Genomic DNA, 20,233 nt, shown 5'->3' on the forward strand with positions numbered 1-20,233 from the left:
GTTGATGCTCCCGTCTATACCACACTAAATTCTAATATAAGCTTGTCCGACCTGAGGAAGGCCAAGTGGCCGAAACGTCGTGGCGGACTTTTGTATAGCACTGTTTCACCTTTTCACTTTTTTCACGAGCAAAAATAAAGAAAAAAGATTTTTCTTCAATTTTCTATGTCTCCATGATCTTTATGGGAAATAGTAGTGTGCCGGAGTTACCCCACTTTATTATTGACTGTTTTCTCCAGAGCACCTACGCGAGGTGAGGCGAGGTCTTTTTCACACGGAGTTAAAAAACAACTGACCGCGACGCAGCATCAGTCGCAATCCGTCACTAATAGAAGTCTATGGGGAAAAACTGGATTCCTGCAAAATATTTTGCAGGATACCGTAATTCCTCAAGGCGACGGATTGTGACTGATGCAAAACAACGGAAGTGTGAACCTAGCCTAACTCTAACACTATCCCTAGCCGTAAGGCCTTGTGCCCACGTTGCTTTTTTACTAGCTTCTTTTAATCAATAAAAGCAAGGAATATCATCCCGGCAAAGTTTATGAGAATCCTTTCCTGCTGTGCACACGTTGCTTCTTTTTTCCTTGAAGTTTTTGTTGCTGAAAAAAGCAGCATGTCAATTATTTCTGCATTTTTTCCTGCTTTTTTCACCAATTTACTTTAAAGGAGACAGTGAAAAATGAAGGAAAAAACGCACGTGTAATGCCCACATTGCTTTTTTTGGTGGAATTTGTATGTGTTTTTTTTTTTTTGCGTCACTGGGGTTCCCTGCAGCCATTTCCTCATCTTGTGATTTTTACCATGGGACCTTGGTGCAGGGAAGTCCGCTGACATCACAAGGTGAATCAAGTTCATGCCAGCGGATCACCGGGATTTCCTGCATGAACTCAGTTCACCTTGTAACATCACCGGGGTTCCCTGCACCTAGGCCACATAGCCAGTGTCGGCAGACATTATCTCATTTCACGGTCTTTACCTAGGGACCTTGCTGCAGGGAACTCTGGTGTCGTAGGTGCCCTGGTGTGTGAAGCGATCTATACCTCAGTAACCTGGGGTCATCATCGTGACGAAGCAGGGTTACTATAGTAAAGATCGGGTCTTAAAAAAAGCACAAAAAAGCAGGAAGAAATGCAAGTGAAAAAACGAGCAAATGCAATAAAAAAATGTGCGTTTTTTAAGCTGCTTTTTTCTTGCCGAAACATGCTTTTTTATCAGCAGATTTTCTGCCCATTAAAACACAACGAGGGTGTAGCGCCCCTGAAGCCATCAGGGTTCTACAAGGTTCTGCATCCCCACCAGCATGCAGGGCCTAACCCCTTAGGGACCCAGAACCCCAGTGCTGGTAACACCAAAAACCAAGGTAATGCCAGTTTTCCCCAACAATCCCCCATACAATGGTACCCATCTAGGGTGGTACCAATGGATGGCCGCCTAGAGGTGGAGCCACTCCAGTCCACTAGTTGACCAGGAGGGAGGTGCAGACAGACTGTGGAGAGTTGTCAAAAAGTGTCAGACAGGCAAGGAGTGAAGGTGGAAGCAAAGTGACACCCTGACTCGGGTTAACGGTGACCTGGTACCCAGGGGCGGTGGTTGCCGGTGGAGTACGATGGAGTACTCCCGGAACTACGCAGCGACGGGGTACAGGACCCTAGGACAGGAAAGAGCTTCAAGCTGACCTGTTAACACCTGCACAGCAAAGGGACTATCAAGGACCTCGCTGACCCTAAAGAATCCAAAGACTCAGTAGGAAAGGAAGAGCCGGGGACAGGACCAGAGACTCCTACCCCACTGGGTTCACACTACCATCAGGCGGACAGAAGTTGGCAAACCACAGATCGGGGACCCCCAGTGTTCCATACCACGGGGACCCACTTACCAGAGACAGGTGCAGGGGAAGAAGGTACCAGAGAACCATACTGGCACTGGGACGAAGGGGACCTGGAGGTGAAACCAGCCGACCTCGGGCAACCAATTAACATCTCAGTAGTGAGTAAACCAGTTGCACTGAATACCTGTCTGGACTCTTTCTTCCAACGCTCACTGCACCGTACACCCTACTTGAGGAGGGATTACCATACTAGCTGCTAATACCATCAGCCCCAGTAGAGACATTCTGCAGCAGCGGCTCCCTACACTTAGCCGTAACACCACAAGTGGCGTCACAAATAAACTTTATTCAGCAATCCCCTGTAAATATCCCATTACAAAAAGGACCCAGGGCACAGAACCGGGTAACGGCCACCATCGTGACATCCCCAAGACGTACACTGCCCGGAACCGAGTACCTCATATCCCTGGGTGCTACAAGGGCACATAGCCTAACCCTAGTCATAGCGATAACTCTAGTCCTAACTCCAAAATTTTGCACTCCCAGAAAGTTTGGCACCCAGGGTAATCACCCTTGTCCCTTTCCTCTCCCCCACAGGCTGTGCCACTGGATAAATATTTTTTATTTAATTATATTTTTTTCTTACTTTATATCTAAAGTGGTGTGAATTGAATGTCTAACCTCACTCGCGAAAAAAAAAATGCAAAAAATGTATTTTTACCATCTTTAATAGACATGAAATGCTTAATATGGTTTACAAGGACCTCTCTACGGGGTAATCACCATTACTTGAGTGGTATCGGGAGGATTTACAGCCTAGGAAAAAGGCATTTAGTACAGAAACCTTTAAGGGTCTGTAGGGGAAATGCCACCTTTTTGTATAAGGAGGATATGGAAGCAATAGAAGAAAAGGTCAAGTGGGGTCAAGTGACACTTATAGTATTTGGATAATTAGTGAAGATTTTCAAGAAGTGGGTAATTGCTTTAGAAAGGAATTGAAAACAAAAAGCAAAAACACAGACTTCTCGCAATTTTTTCACAATAGGGTCATGTAATGCCGCATAGTCATTTATTATTTCTCTTTGCTTCTCAAATTGTTAGTTCCCAAGCTGATTTGTACACTATTGGTCTGATAAGTGGATTCTTATCCTAATAAGTGATGCCATAAGATATGCCACTACTTAATGACCACTTGACGTCTGAGCTCTTGGACTCCCGGTCGAAGAGACGTCAGCGTACAATGTGAAGCTACCCTGAATCAAGACGTTTTGGTGCTCAATGGACCCTTCATTGTTTACACTAGCTTGTTATAAGCGCAACTCTGCCTTTTACCATAGCCCTGTCACAAAATGTTTGGGCCTAAATGAGTTTCCTTAGCTTCTTCCTATGTGCCGGAGGCCCTTGGGCTCCTCAAGGTTGACAAGCAAACTAGAGTATGATCTCCAGCACTTCAAAGATGGTTAAAAATATTTATTGAGGTTCTTTTTAAAAAGATCCATCGATCATGAAAACAGTGAGGGGGGACACATTAAGAGAAATCCGACATGTTTCAGCTTGTAGAGCCTTATTTAAGGATTGCAATCCTTGAGTACCACAGGTAGCGTCACGACATTCATCCTACTACTACTCCCATGATCTTCCCTCCTTATTGGTGTACACCTCGGGGCACTAAGCCGGGCAGACCACCGCGACATTCCAGATCATCACACCAGCCCGGTGACGAGTAATTCAGGTACGAGATACTGTGTGCCTGATACCCCTGCCCCCTGGGGGCTACAAAGCTGGGCAGGTCACTGCGACATCCCAAATCATCACACCAGCCCGGTGACGAGTAACCCGTGCCTGACGACCCCTGCCCCCTGGGTGCTACACTACAAACCCTGGTGATTCACATAACCAAACCGTAAACCAACCAGCTCCCAGTCGTTACCCACACTGGTTCGGGAGCACCAACATACGAAGTGTTATTTTCTCCATTAACCAAAACACACGGGGGCCCGACAAACTCCGCCAGGATCCCCCTCCCAAAATTACCAGGTAACCAACCATTCCTTACCAATGATGGATCCACTGAACCAATTTAAACAACTTTACAAACCCACCAAAAACGGCTCAAGATAGCTTTTCCCCTAGACTTGACAACCCACTTGCACATCAGATTTTTTCCAGGAGGGCGGGTGGGACTCTCACACTGCGTTTTAAAACCCTATAGGGGGACCCACTCCTCCCCCCACCAGAGATCCTCTCCTCCCCTCCACTCCGAGTCATGCTAGCCTCTGCCTATGGCTCAGGGGGTAGTGCTACGGCCTGTCTGGACATTTGGGTGACCGTGACAGAAGCTGTGATAAGTGACCGTAGCACCGCCCCCTGATGACATCCTCTTCCAGGGGGAGGTGATAGAAGCTGTGGGGCAACGCTGCTACTGTGTCGCCCGGGGACCAGGGGGTACTCAGATCCGGGCCACAGAGTCACTTCTGTGGGTATCACGGTGGCGTGACCCGGTCTGTGATCCCAGGCTCCACAGTAAAAGGGGGGTATTTGGGTGTTGGGATATTGTCCGTGACGCCACCCACGGTTGTGGTAATTTCACCACCGCTGCTCTATACGGGGCTCCCGGGGATGGTGATGCGGAGCAGCCAGGTGTTGTGTTGCCCCTCCGTGGGTAGGGGTTGGTTGTCCCGGGGCCCGGTGATGGGGTAAGCAGGGAGCAGGGCGCAGTGCTGCAGTGCGGTGCCCGAGGGCACGGGTGTACTCACAAGAAAGTCACACGGAGTCACTGGTGAACTAAGAATTGCCGGTGTCCGCGGCCTCCGGTACGGGGGTGTTAGTGTCCCACACACGGTGCAGCAGCCCTTGTTGTTCCTTCCCTGCAGCCAAGTGCCTTTTTCTCCTCTCTCTTCCTCTTTCTCCTCAGCCGGGAATGGGGAATCTACTCCCCTGTAGTGATCCGGGTACCGAGGGGCCACCGCCCTGCTCCGGCTACAAGTTCTGGCCCCTTCCTCACTACGGCCTGCCCCGGCCCTTTTGGAGAACGCTTCACTCCCAGCCTGGGAGCTACACTCCAGACTTCTGTCCTGTCTGCTCTCCACACACTCTCTGCCCCAGCCCCTCCCCTCTCCTCTGCTTTTCTCTTACACTGGGGCTGTGGCTTGTCTGGCTGCACCGGTGTGAGATCAAATTACCAAGGAGGATTAACTCTTTCTGTGACAACCTGGCTGTGCCAGGGCGTCACACACCCCCTTGGTAAAACACGGCCCGTCCTCGGGCCGTCTAGGCACCGACATTTATTAAAACTGGAAAAGGATAAAACATTTTAAACATTTTCAATCTTCCCACAGCGGGATGCACATTGCTTCAACGTTGCAACAACAAATAACACTTTTAATAAGGTTAACGTAACGGGTCCTTTAGTCACCCACCCAAACAACCTAGCCTTGGTGCTGCCCCTAAAACCCAGGCAGCACCCCTTGACCCCAGTCCAGAAACGGCTCCAGATTGGTCAACGGGACCGGTACTTCGCTGCCGTTGCGGCCGGGCGGACTGCCGGAGCCGTCGTCATCTCCGTCGCGGCCGGGCGGACTGCCGGGGCCGGTGGCAGGGCGGTGACAAAGGTGAGGCCTGGGGACCCCAGGTCTGGGTCCTCCCCAACAGGCGCTGCGGGCTCCGCTACCGGTAACAGGGGTAACGGGTCGGTGCATCGCTGCGGCAGCCTCTCCAGGAACCAAAAGCTGGCAGAGTCCTGGCGTCCCTGCCTTTACAGTCCTGGTCACATGAACTGCAGTTCCTTCCTACTGCTCCCCCTTGGTACTCGGGAGCAGTCCTTACAGCAACTTTTAAAGTTTCCCTTTCGCTTCCGGTCCTCCGGAGCTTCACTTCCGCCCGCGTTCTCAGGGGGCGGAGCCTCTTTTTCGCGCCCACCGCTCGGAGAAGAAGGCGCCAAGTTGTTGTTTTTGGCGCCTAAAATGGCGGCTAAAATGGCGGACTTCGGGATTTTTCCTCAGCGGGACGCCGCTGACGGACGGGGCAAGGCGCACTTCCTCCAGGTAACTGGATGGGTTGATCCTGTTCGTGACGCCAAATGTGTCGCCCGGGGACCAGGGGGTACTCAGATCCGGGCCACAGAGTCACTTCTGTGGGTATCACGGTGGCGTGACCCGGTCTGTGATCCCAGGCTCCACAGTAAAAGGGGGGTATTTGGGTGTTGGGATATTGTCCGTGACGCCACCCACGGTTGTGGTGATTTCACCACCGCTGCTCTATACGGGGCTCCCGGGGATGGTGATGCGGAGCAGCCAGGTGTTGTGTTGCCCCTCCGTGGGTAGGGGTTGGTTGTCCCGGGGCCCGGTGATGGGGTAAGCAGGGAGCAGGGCGCAGTGCTGCAGTGCGGTGCCCGAGGGCACGGGTGTACTCACAAGAAAGTCACACGGAGTCACTGGTGAACTAAGAATTGCCGGTGTCCGCGGCCTCCGGTACGGGGGTGTTAGTGTCCCACACACGGTGCAGCAGCCCTTGTTGTTCCTTCCCTGCAGCCAAGTGCCTTTTTCTCCTCTCTCTTCCTCTTTCTCCTCAGCCGGGAATGGGGAATCTACTCCCCTGTAGTGATCCGGGTACCCAGGTACCGAGGGGCCACCGCCCTGCTCCGGCTACCTGTTCTGGCCCCTTCCTCACTACGGCCTGCCCCGGCCCTTTTGGAGAACGCTTCACTCCCAGCCTGGGAGCTACACTCCAGACTTCTGTCTGGTCTGCTCTCCACACACTCTCTGCCCTAGCCCCTCCCCTCTCCTCTGCTTTTCTCTTACACTGGGGCTGTGGCTTGTCTGGCTGCATCGGTGTGAGATCAAATTACCAAGGAGAATTAACTCTTTCTGTGACAACCTGGCTGTGCCAGGGCGTCACACTACCACTTGTCTGTCTCTATCAGTGTGCCTGATTCTGGACATTACACATTAGGGTGTCAGTGACATAAGTTGTGGTAAGTGACGCCCCCTGATGATGTCCTGTTCCAAGGGGAGGTGATAGAAGCTGTGGGAAAGGAACTGCAGGGTCATCCTTCTCCCCTTGAACGAGACATCACATGAAGTAAAGTAAAAAAGAAATAAAAAATATCTGTATAGGGAGAAGAATAGTGAATTTTCAAATAAAGCAAATTACAAAAATTAGGGCTTTAAAATACATGTTTATGCATTTTACATATCAAACAACCCCTTTAAGATGTTACATCTTTCTATAACATCGTCAGTCTCCATTCTTTATGATATTTCACTAATTTTTCCAATTAAACAAGGACCAACGCTCTATTAACCTTTTGCCTTTTTTTTACAATTTTTGCAGGACTCCATTAGACCTTGATTGTAAACTGGATATAGAAGTCGTATATTACCCAGCGTCATCTTTCACTTAAAGGAGGCAGTTTTTCTAATCTATGACCTCTGAGAAACCTTGCGGTGATCATTAACTCTGCAGACGTATATATTCTGGTCCTAGCACCTTGTAGAGATAAATGCAGGATCAGAACTTTTTCAAAAACTAGAGGATGTAATTTTTATACATTTTGTTATTAGATTTTCATATGGCATGATCATTGTCTGTACTGTCAGCAAATGTAACAACTGGCTTCTCTGTATTAAGTACTTTGGTATTGTTCAAGTTTATTATTGGAAATCATCAACAAGGAGGCTAGCTAATAACTGCATTAGGCCCTGTGTGCACTGGAAACCGGTCTGAAAGATTACCGCACCCGCGGTAAAAAAAAACGCGGCAAACCGCACCCGAAAACCGCATGTGGTTTGCCACGGTATTGCCGCGGTTTTGCCACATGTGTTTTAATGCATTCAATGCAATAAAGCACATTGAAAAAAAAAAGTTATTTCCTTCTGAGATAGATAAATAGATAAATAGACAGATAGAGGAATAGATAGATAAATAAATAGATAGATAGATAGATAGATAGATAAAGGGATAGATAGAGGGATAGATAGATAGATAGAGGGATAGATAGATAGATAGATAGATAGATAGAGGAATAGATAGATAGATAGATAGATAGATAGATAGATAGATAGATAGATAGATAGATAAAGGGATAGATAGAGGGATTGATAGATAGATAGATAGATGGATGGATAGATGATAGATAGATAGATAAAGGGATAGATATAGGGATAGATAGATAGATAGATAGAGGGATAGATAGATAGATAGATAGATAGAGGGACAGATAGATAGATAGATAGATAGAGGGATAGATAGATAGATAGATAGAGGGATAGATAGATAGATGATGGATAGATAGATAGATAGATAGAGGGATAGATAGATAGATAGATAGAGGGATAGAGGGATAGATGGATAGATAGATAGATAGAGGGATAGATAGATAGATAGATAGATAGATAGATAGATAGATAGAGGGATAGATAGATAGATGGATAGATAGATAGATGGATAGATAGATAGAGGGATAGATAGATAGATAGATAGATAGATAGATAGATAGATAGATAGATAGAGGGATAGATAGATAGATAGATAGATAGATAGAGGGATAGATAGATAGATAGAGGGATAGATAGATAGATAGATAGATGGATAGATAGATGGATAGATAGATAGAGGGATAGATAGATAGATAGATAGATAGATAGATATAGATAGATAGATAGAGGGATAGATAGATAGATAGAGGGATAGATAGATAGATAGAGGGATAGATAGATAGATAGATAGATAGAGGGATAGATAGATAGAGGGATAGATAGATAGAGGACAGATCACTGCAGTTCTCCCAAGCGGTAGTGTGTTCACATTAGGCTGCTTTCACACATCCGGTTTTTGAGGTGCGGCTCAATCCGGCTCAAAAACCTATGCGTCGAAAAAAACGCATCCGTTGCATAAGTTTTTCCATGCTGCCCGTCCGTTTTTTGACGGATGCGGCTTGATACTGAGCATGCGCAGTGCAAAAAACAGCATCCGGCGGACGGGTACGTTTTTTTCTGCAGGACGCCGCATCCGGCGTCCATAGGCTTGCATTTTAAGTCGCGCCGCATTGCGGGTTTTTTTGCCGCACAAAAAAAGTGCCAGACAACGTTTCATCCGGCCGCTGCATGGGCTAAAATTGCCTCATCCGGCAAAAATCGGATGTAACGCAAGGCCATGCGGCACAATACAGCACTAATGCAAGTCTATGCGGAAAAAACACAACCAGCGGCAAAATAAAAGGTTGCGTTTTTTCTGCAAAGCTCCGTATTGTGCCGCTTAGCAAAAAACGGATCTGTGAAAGCAGCCTTACCGGCCGTGGGAAATGACCTGTAGTTACCTCTCTGCAGGCTCGTTACAAGGCTGCATTCTGTACAGTGTGAGTTGCGACTGCAGCAGTCTGCAAGCGTCGTGGGACCTCGATGGATTACGCCAGAGCTGTGTGTTGGGGGGGGTAATAAAGGGGTGAAAGAGGGGGCTTTTTTGTGTTTTATTTAAAATAAAGGATTTTTTGGTGTGTGCTTATTCACTTTACTTACGGGTTAATCATAAAAGTTGTCTCATAGACGCTGACATGATTAAGCTTGGACTTAGTGGCGGCGATCCGCTGCCATTAACTCGTTATTACCCTGATTGCCACCGCATCACGGCAATCTGGAAGAGCCGGGGATACTCCGGGACTGCCGCATAATGGATGCGACAGTCCCGGGGCAGCTGCAGGCTGATATTCTCGGCTGCCGAAGGGGCATAAACCCTGGCCCTCGCCCTCCCCAGCCTGAGAATACCGGGCCGCTGCTGTGTGTTTACCTCGGCTGGATGGTAAAAATACGGCGGAGCACACGCTTTTTTTTTGCAATATGTATGTTTGATTTGTATGTGTATTTGTCACGCTCCCCGTGTCCCAGCACCACTCCTTACCCACTGATCCACTCCATGTGTCCACCAGTCATGGCTGCCGCTCCCGCTCCTGCTCCCCTGAGTCCTGCTCCTGGTCTCAGGAGTCTGACTCTGAGTATTGGCCTCATGGTTCTGTATAGGACCAGGCCGCGCCCACTCTCCTGGTCTTATAGGCCCAGCACACCTGAAGCAGGAAATGACCTAGGGCTGTGCTGGGTATATAAGACTTGCCTTTCCATGTGGGTGGGGCCTGATCAACGTGTCCTGAAGCTTGTCTTTTGAGCTAGGTGTTCAGGTCCCCTTGTGCTGTGCCCTGTTACTGTTTGTCTTTTGCTACCGGGTACCTGTGCCTGTTTCCTGTATTATCCTAAAGAACTCCGTGACCCTGGTGACCTGGTTATACCCGTCCCGGCCACGCCAGTGCTCCGGCTGCCGTGTACCCTGCCCACCGGTGGGGTACTCGGTCCAGTGGATCCACCTCCTGGGCTTACCAGTCCTCCCGGTCCTGACAGTATTATATATGTGTGTGTCTGTGTGTGAGTGCGATATGTGTGTTTACTATATGTCTGTGTCTGAAATGTGTGTGTTTACTCTCTGCTCCGCTTCCTCTTCCTGTCATAATGACATCACTTCCCTGATGAACATTATGTCCCGAAAACGCAAAATACCACAGGGAATAACGCAGGAAAATGCAATGAACCGCACAGAATTTGCTACCTGCATTATTCCCTGTGGGATTTCACGATTACATTACAGTCAATGGAGTGAAATGCCGCAGCTGCCTGCAGAAAAGAAGTAACATGCAATTGTTTTTGCTGCGGGAATCCCGCAGCAAAACATGCAGCTGTCAAAATCCACATAGTGCACACAGCATTTTTTTTCCCCATAGGTTTTGCTGGTGATTCACTGCAGAGATGTTATGAACATAACATGCAGCGAAACATGCAGCAAAACCGCAGGAAATCCGCGGCAAAGAAACGGCAAGTGCACACAGGGCCTTAGATATTCATGCAATAAGAAGCAGTAAGTACAAAGTTTCAATGAGGTTGCCCTATTAAGACAACGAGTATCCATATACTTTATATAGGGTTTGGACAGAGATCCTGTCACCAGATTTTGGCCTTCTAAACTAAAATTAGCACCTTAAGCAGCGCATGTGCTGCAGTCATTAAAGGTGCACATTACCCTCTAACCCCCCCCACTCCCCCACAGCCCCCAAAAATACCTTTATATATTCTCCCGCCCTGTATGTAAATTGTCCGATCCAGTCCAATGGGCGATTTAATCTGCACCTCCTGTTCCTCCTTTCGACCTCCTCCTGTGCATATTGACGTGGATGACGCCTCGGATGCCATCCACGTAGATGGGCAAAATCTCCAAATTCCCGGCTCGCACAGGAGCACTTCGCTCTGCCCTGTTGTGGGCAGAGCCGAAAACATAGGTGCGCCTGAGCAAACCGGCAAGTTCTCTGCGCATGCGTGAGATTTTGCCCAGCGACTTGGATGAAGCGGGTGACGTCATCCACATCGCAGGTCAAAATCTCGCGCCTGCGCTGTTTCATGCAGACACACCTATGAATATGGAATCTCCATATTCCCGACTCACGCAGGTGCACTTCGCTGTGCTCTGTTGCAGGCAGAGTGTGACGCCCTGGACTAGTCAGGTCGTCCCAGGTAGTCACACTCCCTTGCAGAGCGACGTGACCCCCGGGTCCGTGAGAGGCTCGAGCCCCCACCCGTAGTACGAGCACGGATCCGAGCGGCTCGGCGGTCGCAGCCGAGCCCGCGGGGCGGTACAAGAGCCAAAAACATAGGTGCAGTTTGGTTCGGTGAAGTCCGTGAAGGTCTTCTCACTGGGCAGGTATTAGCCAAACAGTGTAAAACTTGCACTACATCTATGGCCTTGTGCCCCGTGCGTGCTCCAGTCCCAGCGGTATCTCAGTACCCGTCCTGGCGACCTCTCTCCTGTGTCCCGGGGTCACCGTTACACGGACCCAGCTCCGGCACGTCCGCACACCTCTCCTGTGTGCTACTCGACTCTCGACTGCTCTGACTGACCCCTCCCACTAGGCTAAATCTGGCACTTTTATCTGATGTAAACTGGTGACGCTCATAGACCTGCAAAAATTCATCGCGCCATAACAATGTTTTATGATGAATTTCTTGTAATATTCCAAATGTCTCCTGCTTGGAAGAGACACCTGATAAGTAACACAATGGAGACCAATGTCTGCGAAATGTAATTTTCTGTTTTCTTTATATTTTTTTTCATGTTTATAGAACCTAAGGCTACGTCCAAAGGGGCTTCTTCTGTTGTGACGTGAGATGATTTAAAGGGAGTGTGCCAGTAACGTTAACTGCTGACACCACTGTTCAGTCGATGGAGAGCCACCAAAACCTACCTACAGCGGGTGAAATAAGTGTTGAACACGTCAGTAATTTTCTAAGTACCGGTAAATATATTACTAAAGGTGCTATTGACTAGAGATGAGCCAGCCTCTAAAGGCTCGAGTTCAGTTCGTCGAACGGAGGCCACGTTCGAGTTCGGTTCGGCGAACCGTTCGACGAACCTCTCGAACCCCTTTGAAAACAATGGGAGGCAATCACAAACACATAAAAACACATTATAAATGTACACATACAGTTAATAAACATTGCCATAACACTTACAGGTCCCCACGATGCGTTCTGCACTCTGTCTCCCGCCGCTTTTCCTTCCGATAATTGCTGCGTCCTCCCGGTAACCAGCACTGATGATAGGACCTTCCGTGACGTCAAAAAAAGCATGTGACCAGTCACGTATCTATTATCTCATTGGCTACAGATTGGTCACATGGCTAGACGTCATTGCTAGGTCCTGTCAGTGCATCTATCCGGTACGCAGTGCTCGTTTGTGCATCCCCGTGTACCGGCGAGATGCTCTGGCACATGGTCGGCACCCCGTTCTGCTTCCCCGTTCCGTTATTCACCGGCTGCCACAGCCGGTCAATAACAGAGATCACCATTGCTATAGCAACGCGCCTGTCAGTGGTGACGTCACCGCTTACAGCCTGCAGCCTCTGCTCACTGACTGAGTGATATAGACAGCAGTGCACGGGAAGCAGCAGCGTCTTCCTCCCATGCAGCGCTGTCTGATGTAGCAGAGCTGCTTGGGTTGAAGGAGAAAGAAGACAGAAGACCATGGATCGTGGAGGGATGCGAGGGAGTAATGAACATGGAGTCTCTAAGTGTGTCTGTGTATTTATTTCTATTAAAGTATTTTTTCTCTGTGTGGTGTCTTTTTTTTTAACCCTTTATTGGAGATTCTTAATGGCCTGGTCAAACTTGCCTGACATTAAGAATCTCTGACTTAATACTAGCTAGTAAAACAAAGCTAGTATTAACTCATTATTACCCAGCAAGCCACCCGTCACCAGGGCAGCTGGAAGAGATGGATACAGCGCCACATGATGGCGCTTCTATGAAAGCGCCATTTTCTGGGGCGGCTGCGGACTGCAATTTGCAGCAGAGGGGCCCAGAAAGCTCGGGCTAACCTGTGCTGCGGATTTCAAACCCCAGCTGCCTAGTTGTACCTGGCTGGACACAAAAATGGGGCGAAGCTCATGTCGATTTTTTGTTAATTATTTCATGAAATTCATGAATTTCATGAACTTAACTCGAACTGTCGAGCTTTTAGCAAAAAGCTCGAGTTCGAGCTCGAGCTCGAACACCCCCCAAAATCACTCGAACATGAAATTGGCGAACCTCGAACGTCGCTCAACTCTACTATTGACATGAATTCATTACCAGATGTCAGTAACAGCCCATCCAATCCACACAGGCAAAAAAATCAACCCAGAGATGTCCATAAATTATGTGTAATAATGAGAAAAAGTATTGCTCACGTTACTGAAATTAAATTAATATTTCATAAAAAAAATCCTTAGTTGGTGATGAAGCTTCAAGATGCCTTCTGTATGTAGAAAATAGTAGCCTGATTGTGTGACGCCCTGGCAAAACCAGGTAGTCACAAAAGTGTCCATCCTCCTTGTCACCACCAAAAACCCACACTCAGGTACAACACACAGCCATAAAAACCTAGCCACCCCCTCATGATAATAAGGGCACACCAGTGGGCGGGATCAGGTGGATGAGAACGCCCACCTAGGGGTTCTGAGGTGTCAGAGGCGGGAACACAGTAGAGGCAAGCTTAGGAGTTCAAGTTGAAGTGTGGAGGAGTAGTGAAGTGGAAGTCAAGTGGAGACTGTGCAGTGTAGTCAGCAGCAGGGGCCCTTGGACTACCTGGCTAGGTGGCAGACAGTAAGCAGGGCCACAGGCGACGGAGATCCGGTCACGGGAGACCTAAAGTGGATTGAGGCAGGGTTGTAGCCCGCCGGTGCCGACAGCGGGAATCCGGTCTGGAGGCCGTGCACAGTCGGGGTGCCTGGACCCTAGGACGAGGAAGGTTGCATGGCCCTTGTTAATTCACCAGCAGAGGACCTTTCAGGCCTTGTTCTCCCGAAGCCCAGAGAGCGAAACGAAAACCCAATGCGGGGTATAGGGTGTCCGTCAGAACCCACAGAGATCCCAAGGGTCAGAGCTCCCAAATACATACAGAACTGGGAGTGGACTTCTCCATTCTATACAAAGTCGTCCAATAGGAGAGACAAACATAACGTGCAGGAAGAAGGAACACCTGTTCACTAACCAGGGTGTGGGACCCGAATACACCCTCCAACGGCAGCCGGTCACTGGCAACTTGGTTTACTACTGGACTTGTATAAAAATTACTGAACTGTGAGTACACCATTGACCCCCGGTCCAACCCGGCGCTCCACCTTCAGCAGCCATCACTTCCGTGTACCGACACAGGGCCCCGGGACTACACCTCCCCTACCCGTGGAGGGGATTCCATCTAGCTGCCCCGTTCCACCAGCCCCGGGCGCCCCATCACCAGGCAGTGGCGGTGTCACCATCCCTCACCGCAACCCACGGGTGGCGTCACAGACAAAATCCCCTGTAAATACCCCCTTTACGACGGTTGTGAGGATCGACGGACGGCCGTGCAAGCCCGGGTCCGGTCACCACTCGAGCCGCAGCAGTAACGGGCCCCCGCCCGCAACAATTGCTCAGGTGTGATTTTGGCCCATTCTTCCACACAAACACTCTTCACATCCTGGGCTCCTTCTATGGACTCTGAGCTTTAGTTCCTTCCATAAATTTTCTGTTGGATTCAGCTCTGGTGATCGGCTCGGCCATTCTAGCAGCTTTATTTTTTTTTCTCTGAAACCAATTGAGAGTTTCCTAGGCCATGTGTTTGAGATCATTGTCTTGCTGAAATGTTCCCCCTCATTTCATCTTCATCATCCTTGGTATATGGCGGCAGATTTTATCAAGAATGCCTCAGTACATCTGTCCATTCATTCTTCATTCAATCATATGAAGTTTGTCAGTGCTTAATGCTGAAAAATAGCCCCACACCATGATGTTCCACACTTTACTGTTGTTGATGTTTTGGGGGTGATTTGCCTTTTGGCCTCCAGACATGCTGTGTATTATGGCTTCTAAAGAGTACAGTTTTGGTCTCATCAGACCAGACTATATTCTCCCAGTATTTCACAGGCTTGTCTAAATGTCGTTGAACAAACTTTAACTCTAGAAGTCCCAGAGAGGGGTCATTTAACATTTCTACCTTTGGAACCCTATGGAGCTCGAAATTTCTGGGACTTCTAGTGTTAAACGTCCTTGACCTTGCATTATGGTCAGCAATATAGTCTTGTGTAGTGAGCGTGCATACAGGCCATAGAGGGGTAGTGCGTTACTTGTTTTATTAGAAGAAATTATACCTGGTGATTCCAGGTCTTTCTGCAGCTAACCACAAGTGTTTTTTGGCTCTTGGACAACTCTTCTGATCATTTTTTTCTCTCCTTTGTCTGAAATCTTGCGGGAGCACCTGGTCATGGCCAGTATATAGTAAAGTCATGTTCATTCCACTTCCGGATTATGGCCCCAGCAGAGCTCACTGGAACCTTCAATAGTTTAGAAATTCTGTTGTAACCAATACCATCAGTATGATTTCCACAATACGTTTTTGAATGTCTTGAGACAGCTCACTGGTTTTACCCATCATGAGATGTTTCTTGTGTGGCAGATTGGTAATGAGACACCTTTTTATAGGCCATTATTTGATCCAGTTAACACTAGAAGTCCCAGAAATTTCGAGGTCCCTGGGTTCCAAAGGTAGACATGTTAAATGACCCCTCTCTGGGACTTCTAGTGTTAATATTATATTTCACTAAGTGGCAGGATTGCTTTCTAATTACTGATAGATTCCAGCTGGTGTCAGGACTTTCCATGGCTTTTGCACCTCTCTTTCTAGTGTTCAATACTTTTTCTCTGTGACCTTTCTCATAATTAAACTTAATTTATGAACATCTATTTTTTTATTACTTTGCCTGTGTGGATTGGATGGGTTGGTACCGACATCTGGAAAGAAATCCATGTCAATAGAATCTTTGAAAATGTATTTAAGGCCATGTGCGCACTTTGCGTTCAATTCCGCAGCGTGTAAGTCACTGCCTGTGCGTCTCAGAACGCAGCCGAAAAAGCTGCGTTCTGAGACGCATTCGGCAGAACGCAAAGTGCGCACATAGCCTAAAAGAGAATTGGTGACGTATTCAATGCTTATTTCAGCTGCTGTAGATGCAATAGATTTTCTGCATGCAAATCCATGATGGAAAATCTGCTGTGCATCATAGCCATATGATCATTCCCTAAAATGTATTAATTACACCATAATTCTAAATATACAGAAATTTTATTATTTTAGTGCATTTTCCTCTTTGATTACTAGACTATATGACTGCATGAGACAATAAAAGCAATTGAATAATAAAATATAATAATAATTTATCGAAAGTAGTATACTAGTAATTTTTAACATTGTTAGAAAAAAAAGAATAAAATATTAAATAGAAAGAACAGTTAACACTATTGCAATATAATTTACAGTCATGGCCGAAAGTGTTGGCACCCTTCAAATTGTTCCAAAAAAATGAAGTATTTCTCCCAGAAAGTTAGTACGATTACCGGTACATGTATTGTTATACACATGTTTATTTCCTTTGGGTGTATTGCAACAAGACACAAAAAAAGAGAAAAAAGGCAATTGGATAAATGCCTTAACCCCTTCACCCCCGGGGTATTTTCCGTTTTTCGTTTTGATTTTTTTTTTGCTCCCCGTCTTCCAAGAGCTGTAACTTTTTTATTTTTACGTTAATCTTGCCATATGAGGGCTTTTATTTTGTTGGATGAGTTGTACCTTTGAATAAAACTATTAGTTGTACCATATAGTGTACTGGAACATGGGGGGAAAATTCCAAGTGTGGTGAAATTGCAAAAAAAGTGCAATTGCACAATTGTTTTTGGGATTTTTTATTCAGCGTGTTCTGTATATGGTAAAACTGATGTGTCAGTATGAAGCCTCAGGTCAGCACAAGTGCATAGATACCAAACATGTATACCTTTACTTTTACCTAAGGGGTTAAAAAAAAATCAGAAATTTGTCCAGAAAAAGAATTGCGCTTTTATCGCCATTTTCTGAGACCTGTGGAGTTCTCATTTTTGGGATCTAGGGCTCAGTGTTGGATTATTTTTTGTGTCTTGAGTTGTTGTTTTTAATTATAACATTTTTTTGTGCTGATGCGATGTTTTGATCGCCTGTCATTGCATTTAAAAACAAATTAGCGGTGACCAAACATCGTCATTTTGGCGTTTAGAATTTTTTTCTTGCAGTGCTGTGTACCCATCAAAATATTTGATTTTATATTTTGATAGATTGGGCCTTTCTGAACGTGGTGACACCAAATATGTGTATTTTTATATTTTTTGAACAGTTTGGTTTTTTGTTGTTTTTTTTTAATGGGGCGAATGGCGAGTGATTTGAACTTTTATTTTTTTTTTATTTTTTTTACTTTTTAAAACTTTTTTAAAATTTTACTAGTCCCCATAGGGGGCTGTAAGGATCAGCAGTCTGATCGCTGATTCATTTCTGTTGATCAGAGCTGCACAGCTGTGATCAGCAGAAATGCTGCATTCTTGTTACAGCCGCTGCTCGGTCAGTTCCAACAAGAAATACGTCATGATAGCGAGAGGAGTTATCACATGACCCATCACTACCATGGCAACCATCAGCTCCCCGTGATCATGTCACGAGGCCTCCGCTGGCAGCCATTTAAATCGCGCTGCCACATTTTGAAAGCGCGATCGAAGGGTTTAACAGACGTGGGTGGATCACGGATCCACCCATGCCGCCCGTTAGCCCCACATATCTGCTACTGAAATCAGCAGACATGTGCATGGATCACTGCCGGCTCACCGTAGCAGCCGGCGGTGATATCCCGACATGATCAAGGACGTACAGTTACGTCCTTGCTCGTAAAGAGGTTAAAAAATTCTCTCCCCTTCATTATTCTAGCATTAGGCAAATATAAATAATTTTGGTTCCTAATTGACCTAAAACGGGAAAGGTTTATTCCGATTTCATGTCAGATAGTGATAAAAACCTGCAGATGTGTCTTTATGGAGAGCGGAGGGAAAAATCTGCAGATGTGTCCTTATAGAGAGCGGATGGAGACTTCTGGTTTTAACTGTATAACCATAATAACCACAATAACCATCACTGTATAAAACATAATTTTATATATATAAAAATAAATATATATTATGTATATATATATATATATTATATATATATATATATATATATATATATACATAATATATATTTATTTTTATATATATAAAATTATGTTTTATACAGTGATGGTTATTGGTATTAGTAAAGCACTTGCCACTTGATTAATTTGGAAATTGTTACATATAAAAACCTAAAAATATAATTAACAGTAAAGACAATACAAAAAAAAATGCCAGTTTGTAATAATACACTAAATAAGAAGTCATAAATCTAGTAGATAGTAATAATAAAATAAGAAAATAAATAAGCAAAGAATTGAGGCATTATAATGTAAAATTACCCCCGAAATTCAATTTGTAGAGGGGGTGGGGGAAACATATATGGCTGAAATGAAATATTCAGAAAATCATTGCACAGATATCTAATCAGGTATTGAAGAGACAAAAATTGATTGAAGGAGTCTGCGGGCTACGAGAATGAACACACAGTGCAAAAAAGGGCAGTGGGAAATCTCTGGTTGATTGGTTGCTAAGCAACAATACCCTTAGCTGGAGGGGTCAGGTCTAATGTCCATCGGTTCGTGGTCTCATTTATCGGCCACTTTCACACAACAAACCCGGCAATAAAGGCAACATTTGAGGTTTATTCTGCAGTGATTGCTCTCCTGCAGGATTCAGTAATGGGCCCTACAGCCCCGTGTATTGTTTTTAGGCTGCTTGGCCTAGCGAGGCCTAACTCAATCATCTAGAACCCGGCCTATCCGGGTGACTCCTCAGGGGACACTGACCAAATTTGGAATTTCACTAATTAATATGCAATAAGCCAATTACTTTGGTGGTGTTCATCCCCCCAAACACTGTGCTTGGGTTTGCTTGTTAGCTGAGATAATTGGGAGGTCAACGTCTACAAGATGGTGACAGGTCCTCCTTAGTTACTTATTAGTGGGATATAAGTAGCCACAAAACAACAATAACACACATATATACATGTATATAGATATATACAATACATAAACAGTATATACAGTGTGTATATATATATATATATATATATATATATATATATATATATATATATATATATAGATTTACATGTATATATATATATATGTATATATACATATAGATATAATTTCATTCAGGATGAATAACTATTAATACTGTAAGGATGCGGCCAATTTTTCCTTTTTTTAATTACATCCCGTTTTGGGGTTTTTTGTCCTAATTTTGAATGCCTCCATTCCAATATTGTACTGGAAAAAACATGAAAAAATTAAAAAAAAATAATATTCCTCCGTTTTTAAGGGTTATTTAATTAAAAAATGTTGTACGGTGGTAAAAATGACCTGGCAACACAATTCATTGGGGCAGTAAAATCATGACGATATTAAAATTGTATAGTTTTCTTTTTATAATTTTGTAATTAAAGAAAAATTCTGAACTTTGTAAAAAAAAAAATAAAAAAAAAAAATTGTACCGTCATTTTATTTTTTACGATGTTTGAGGGTCTCATTTTTTGTGTTTTAAGGTTATGTTTTTATTGATACCATTTTAGGTACCCTAAATACAATGTTTTAAACACCTTTTTAATGTATTTTCTGGTATGTGGATTTTTTTCTCTTTATAGAGTTAATAGATGTGGAATTTCTTTCTATATCTTTATTTTTAAACTACAAAAAGGAAGAGATTCATAATTTTAGGCCTTGTGCACGTGGCTTTTTTTTTGCATTTTTTTCATGCGTTTTTCCTTGCTTATTTTAATCAATAAAAAATGGAATAAGCATTCCAGCAAAGTCTATGAGAATCCTGACTTGCTGTGCACACGCTGCTTCTTTTTTTTTTTTTGCCTTGCAGA

This window comes from Anomaloglossus baeobatrachus, chromosome 1 (assembly GCF_048569485.1).
Source record: "Anomaloglossus baeobatrachus isolate aAnoBae1 chromosome 1, aAnoBae1.hap1, whole genome shotgun sequence".
NCBI classification, from domain to species: Eukaryota; Metazoa; Chordata; class Amphibia; order Anura; family Aromobatidae; genus Anomaloglossus; species Anomaloglossus baeobatrachus.